A 6,631-nucleotide genomic window follows, 5' to 3' on the forward strand; every position below is an offset into this window, starting at 1 on the left:
TATGTTTTACAACTAAGAATGTGGCCCATTTTGGAAATTGTTTATTCAGGTTTGGAAAAAATGTGCATTCTGCTGTTGTTCGATGGAATATTCTATAAATGTCAATTAGATCAGGTTGATAGTGCTTTTCAGGCCAACCATATCCTTACTGATTTTCTTCCTATTTCATCAATCAATTACTAAAAGAGGGTGTTGAATAATTTAACTATAATAGTGTATTTTTCTATTTCTCCTTTTAGTTGTCAGATTTTGATTCATGTATTTCAAGGCTCTGTTGTTAAGTGCATTCACACTAAGAATTGTTATGTCTTCTTGGAAAATTGGCCTCTTTATCATTATGTAATGACCCTCTTTATATCTGCTAATTGTCCTTGTTCTGAATTCAGTTTTGTCTGAAATCAATATAGCTACTTCAGCTTTCTTTTAATGATTGTTAGCATGGTATATCTTTCCCCAGCCCGTTGCTTCTAATCTATTCATACATGTGTCTTTAAAGTGGGTTTCTTATAAATAAGTTAGGTCTTATTTTTTTATCCACTCTGACAGTCTCTTTTCTTTAATTGTTGTATTTACACCATTTACATTTAAAGCAATTATTGATATACTTGGATTAATATCCTCCATGTTTATAATTGATTTGTACTTATTGCATTTATTCTTTGTTATGTTTCCCCCCTTTTTTTCTGCCTTCTCTGGTTTTAGTTGATCATTTTATATTATCTATTTTATCTCTTCTCTTAGGATAGCAATTATACTTCCTCAAAAAAAATTTTTGGTGGCTGCCCTATTTACAGTATATTTTTAACTAATCTAAAATTAATTTCAAATAACACTACTGCTTCATATGTAGTGCAGGTACCTTATAAAAGTATTCCCAGTTCCCTCCTCTGATCCTTGTGACATTGCTTTCATTCATTTTACTTATCCGTATGCTATAATCACTCAATACATTGCTTCTATTATTACTTTAAACATTTTAAGGTTTAGTTTTTAATAAATTAAGATTAAATAAAAATTTATTTTACCTTTATTTATTCCTTTTCTAACCTTCTTTCTTTCTTTATGTAGATCCAAGTTTCTGACCTATATATCATTTTCCTTCTCCCTGAAGAACTTCTAATATTTCTTGCAGGACAGAACATTTTAATACTTCTTGCTTGCAAGAAGTATTCTTGCAAGTATTCTCTCAGTTTTTAATTTTCTGAGAAAGTCTTTATCCTGAACAAAAGGATAATTTTGTTGAATATAGAATTCTAGGTTGATGATTTTTTTCCTTCAATATTTTAAATATTTCACTCAACTTTCTTTGTGCTTGCACAGTTTCTGACAAGAATCTGCTGTAATTCTGTGTTCCTCTATAGGTAAGAATTTTCCTGCCTCTGGCTTTTTCAAGATTTTTAACTTTGTCTTTGGTTTTCTACAATTTGAATATGACTTACCTTAATGTAGTTTTGTCTTCCTCGTGTTTTTTGTTTTTTTGTTTTGTTCTGTTTTTTATCCTGCTTGGTATTCTCTGAGCTTTCTGGATATGTGGTTTGCTGTCTTTCATTAATTTTGGAAGGTTATTCGGCTATTATTACTTTGCATGTTTCTTCTGCTCTATTTGTTCCTTCTCCTTCTGGTATTCTAATTACATGTATGGTACATCTTCTATAATTGTCCCACAATTCTTAGGCATTCTATTCTTTTTTTCATTCTTTTTCCTCTTTGCCTTAAATTTTGGGAAGTTTCCATTGACCAGTCTTCAAGTTTACTGGCTCTTCTGCTGTGTCAAGAGTAGTGATGAATGCCTTTTATTAAGTCATCAGTTCTGTTACAGTGCTTTTGATTTATAGCATTTCCTTTTGATTCTTTCTTATAGTTTCCATAGCTCTGCTTATATTACCCATCTGTTCATATATGTTTTCTTATACTTTCCATTAGAGCCCTTAACATAATGACCATAGTTAAATTCCCAATCTGATAACTCTAATACCTCTGTCAAGCTGGGCCTGGTCCTTTTGCTTTCTTTGTCTTTTCAGACTGTGTTTTTTCTTTCCTTTTAGCATGACTTGTAAATTTTTTTGTTGAAAGCTGGACATGATATATCAGATAATAGGGACTGAAGCAGAAAGGCCTTTAGTGTGAGATTTTATGTTAATATGGTTAGAAGTTGGGCTGTGTTTAATGTTTTCCATAGCTGCCTGTGCCAGAGGGTTCAAATTTCTCTAGTGTCCTTCTTTTTCTCTCTCTAGTTTTTGGGCTTCCATAAGAACTCCTCCTCAAATAGAGCTTGCATCTCCTTCATCTGTAATTCACTGTTATTCTACTGGAGCCCTATTGGTATGGTGGTAAAGTATGGAAGAAAAGAATCATTCTATAATCTTATGATTAAATCTCACTCTTTCAGTGGGCCTTGGTCCCTGGGCTGTGACCTTCACAAGTGTTTGTTAGCTTCCCCCTCTATCTATTTAGGTGAGACAGAAAAGCTAGAGAGAACTGGAGTTGAGGAAATGCCCTTCCTTCACATAAGATAAGGCTCTGGGAAAGTCTTTTTCCCTGGAGATTAGGCCTTTGTTATGAAGAATGTCTAGGCTTAGATATCCACAGTGGTTACTTTCTGCCTCTAGCTACAGAACTTTTTCATCTTCCCCAAATGAAAATGTGTACCTGTTAAACATTAACTCCCCATTTTTCCCTCTTCCCAACCCCTGGCAACCACCCAGGCTCTAGAGCTCTTCTTTTACTATCCCTTCAGCTAAATTGATCTTCCCCTTGAGCTACTTTGGCAGTGGTTTGTGGTGGGGAGGGCAGGTGCCTGGGTGCCTATGGCCACAGCACTGTGGGAAACTTTACAAAGCCAGGTTGCATGGTTCTTGCTGCTAAAATCATCCCTGTTTTGTTTGCTTTTACTTTATTTTATTTTATTCTCTCAACTGTGTAGTAAATTATACACTCTAATTTTATTCTTTGCTATTCTTTAAACCTTACTGTGATATCTAATTTAACACCATCTCATCTAATCTGTATCTTAATATTCCTCATGAATAACATAAGGAATTTAGAATACTTCATTTCTAAATATCTCTCATAAGAGCTGTCAGCTGTGTTCTTTTATAGATGATCTGTCTTTTCTCTCTGGCTGCTTTTACAATCTTCTTTTTCCTAAGTTAACTGCAATTTTACTACTATGTGCAAAATTCTTAGTCATATTGTAGCATATTACCTCACCTCCATTCTATCTGCTCATTCTTTCTGAGGCTGTGATGTAAGATCTTCTCATTTCCCCCAACATATCTTAACTTCTTTTTACATCTTTAAAGGACTGTCTCTCTACTGCATATTAGATAATTTTTTAAGTTTTACTTTCCACTTCACTAATTCCCTCTTCAGCTGTGTTTAATCTGCTATTTAACCTAGTTATTGAGTTTTTAAAGTGTTTTTAGTGTGAAATATACTGAACATACAGAAAAGAACATAAAACATAAATGTATAATATAATGAAAAATTATATTGCAAGCACACATATATCATCTTCCAAGCCAAGAAATGGCTGTGTGCCCCTTAATCATACCTCTTTGCACTCCTCAGCAGTAAATACTTGCTAGACTTTTGTAGCAATCATTTCTTTGTTTTATACTTTTTTGAATCACTTATGTATATAGATTTAATCAGTATAGTTTACTTTTGAAAAATGGAATTGTGTTGCTATATTCTTTTGTGTTTTATTTCTTTTGCTCAAAATTATGTTTATAAAATTCATAGAGGACTTCCCTGGCAGTCCAGTGCTTAATACTCCACACTTCCAATGCAAGGGGCATGGGTTTGATCCCTGGTCAAGGAACTAAGATCCAACATGCCACGTGGTGTGGCTATAAATAAATATTCATTGAAATTATTTCTTGTAACTCTGTTTTATTCATTTTCATTCCCGTATAGTCACATTTCTATAGGAATGGAATTGCTGGGTCATAGAGGATGCAAAATCTTTTATTTTAAAGGGCCATGCCAGAATGCTATTCAAAGGGGTTGTACCAACTTACGTGCCACCAGCAATTTATGAGACATTACCCATTTGATTTTTTAAATAAATTTATTTATTTATTTTTGGCTGCATTGGGTCTTTGTTGATGCACACGGGCTTTCTCTAGTTGTGGCAAGTGGGGGCTACTCTTCGTTGCAGTGAGCGGGCTTCTCATTGCAGTGGCTTCTCTTGTTGTGGGGCACAGGCTCTAGGTGTGCAGCCTTCAGTAGTTGTGGCATGCAGGCTCAGTAGTTGTTGCACACGGGCTTAGTTGCTCTGCGGCATGTGGGATCTTCCTGGACCAGGGCTCGAACCTGTGTCCCGTGCATTGGCAGGCACATTCTTAACCACTGAGCCACCAGGGGAGCCCTATCCATTGAATTTTAATTTCAGCATTTCTATTTTTAATTTCTAAAATATATCTTTAGGTTCTTTTTAAAGTCACTCTTTTCATTTTTGTTAGTCTCTTATTGTTCAATTTTGTGATTTCATCTTCTATATTTAAAATTTTATAGATACTCATTTTATACTCTGTATATGATCATTCCAAAACCTAAGTCATTAGGACTCTTATCTCTTGTTTTTTCTGCCAACTCTTATTTGTGGTTGCTTATGTCTCTGGTGATTTTTTAAATAATGTATTTAATTTTTAATAACTTAATTTCTAAAATAAATATTTTATATATTTATTTGATCTGAGCATGATCTGCCACTAAGTGTCTTATTAACTACTTATGCTCTATTGTGGTTTTCTGGGGGGTGTGAGAGGATAAAAATCATGCATATGGGACTAGACAGATATTAAGAGTAACCATTATTCCTTAAGCTTTTATACATTTCCCAAATTTCCTACCATAAATACATAATACATAATACTCTTAAAACCGGAAAATAATGTTAAAATAACAATGGAACCAGAATACTTGCCAACCACAAATAAACTCAGCTAGTAAAATTTTATCATACATTATGAAGTAGGATTTTAGGTCACTTCTTAGGAGGCTATTTATTGAAGATTAAGGTATCTTCTTCTCTGTGACTTTCTATTCCATAACTCTGTCAGTGCAGGGGCTTAAAAGGGAATGCTATTCTCTAGAGATTATTTTTAAATATTGTTTTTAAAATTCTAATATCAGCCAGGGATTTCTACCCATTTGGGACCACTTTAGCTCCCACCTAAATCCCTGACTTAATGCTGGAGTCCTTTCTACTAGACATAGCAGGTCTGTTTTTATTAAAATGGATATGGAGGAATGGCTGAGTAAGTATGAAATGGTTTATACCTAAGGAAAGCAGACCAAAATGCAAAGAAAAAATCAGGGTAGGGAGGAATCAAAAAACTGTAATTATTCATGGGATTTAATTATAAGAGTTGGAGATAAAAACAGATCTTTAAGCTAACTTGGATACTCTCACTATGGATACATTCTGTGTCCTACTGCCTCTTAATCAGTCAAACACAAGACACAGGCAGGAATTTCCAGGTAGCCTTTTCTGTCCAAGTGTTCAATCTTTAAGTACTGATCTGGAGTTCAAGGTCGACTTCTGGCAACACTCCCAGAATATGGCAGGTGGGTCCTCCAGGATTTTTGGCATCCTGCAAAGAATGATTGTCAACTCTTGCAGTTTGAAAAATTAGAGAAAAAGGGTGGTGGCTTCCCAGCTTGGCTGGGAAGTTCTGATTCATCCACCATATTCACTAGACATTGCATCTTTGGATTTCCATTTATTTCGGTCTTCACAAAATTCTCTTAATGGAAATTTCCATTCCCTGTTGGACTGTAAAAGGTACCTGGAACAGTTCTTTGCTCAAAAAGATAAAACGTTTTGGGAACATGGAAGTATGAAGTTGTCTGAAAAATGGCAGAAGGTAGTGGAACAAAAGGGTGAATATGTTGTTCAATAATGTTCTTGGTGAAAATGAAAACTGTGTCTTTTATTTTTACTTAAAAACCAAAGGCACTTTTTGGCCAACCCAATAAATGGAGAGTGAGGGGGAAGGGAACTGATTTCTCAGTCCCTTACTGTGTCTGATGTGATAGGTGCTTTCACATATGTTCTTTCATTTCTTCACACAGTCTTGTAAGTATCATCCGCACTTGCCGATGAGGAAACTGAAGCTCAAGAGTGACTTCCCTAATGTATCAGAGCTTTGAGTGCCAAACCCAGTATTTTGAACTCTCTTCTATCAGCATTACTTAACGAAAAAAGTAGAGGAATTAGTACTACTACAAGATGCTTTTTCCAGAATCAACGGAGATGATGTTCACAAATACCTTTTCCAAACTAAAACATGTTAAACCAGTAAGGTACTAATTATGAGGATGCCATAACTAAAACAAATAGATATCCAGTTTCTATCATTTGAGCATAATGTGTTGAATAAAGCATCCAGTGGACTAGAGATCATTGATAGGCATTTAAATCTTAATGTTTTACATTGATGTACCTTTTAAAAAATAGCATTTAGCTGTTGTATTGGCAGGTGGCTATGTTGAGTCCACATCATTTGTATAATTCAATATTCATAGCGCACAAACACATCAGAGGATGTGTTTTGTAACAAAAGACAAAAATAAGGCATGGTCCCTGCTCAGCAGGCTTACAGTCTGAAAGGCCTTAAGATAC

Source organism: Kogia breviceps, chromosome 1 (assembly GCF_026419965.1).
Source record: "Kogia breviceps isolate mKogBre1 chromosome 1, mKogBre1 haplotype 1, whole genome shotgun sequence".
Classification (NCBI taxonomy): domain Eukaryota; kingdom Metazoa; phylum Chordata; class Mammalia; order Artiodactyla; family Physeteridae; genus Kogia; species Kogia breviceps.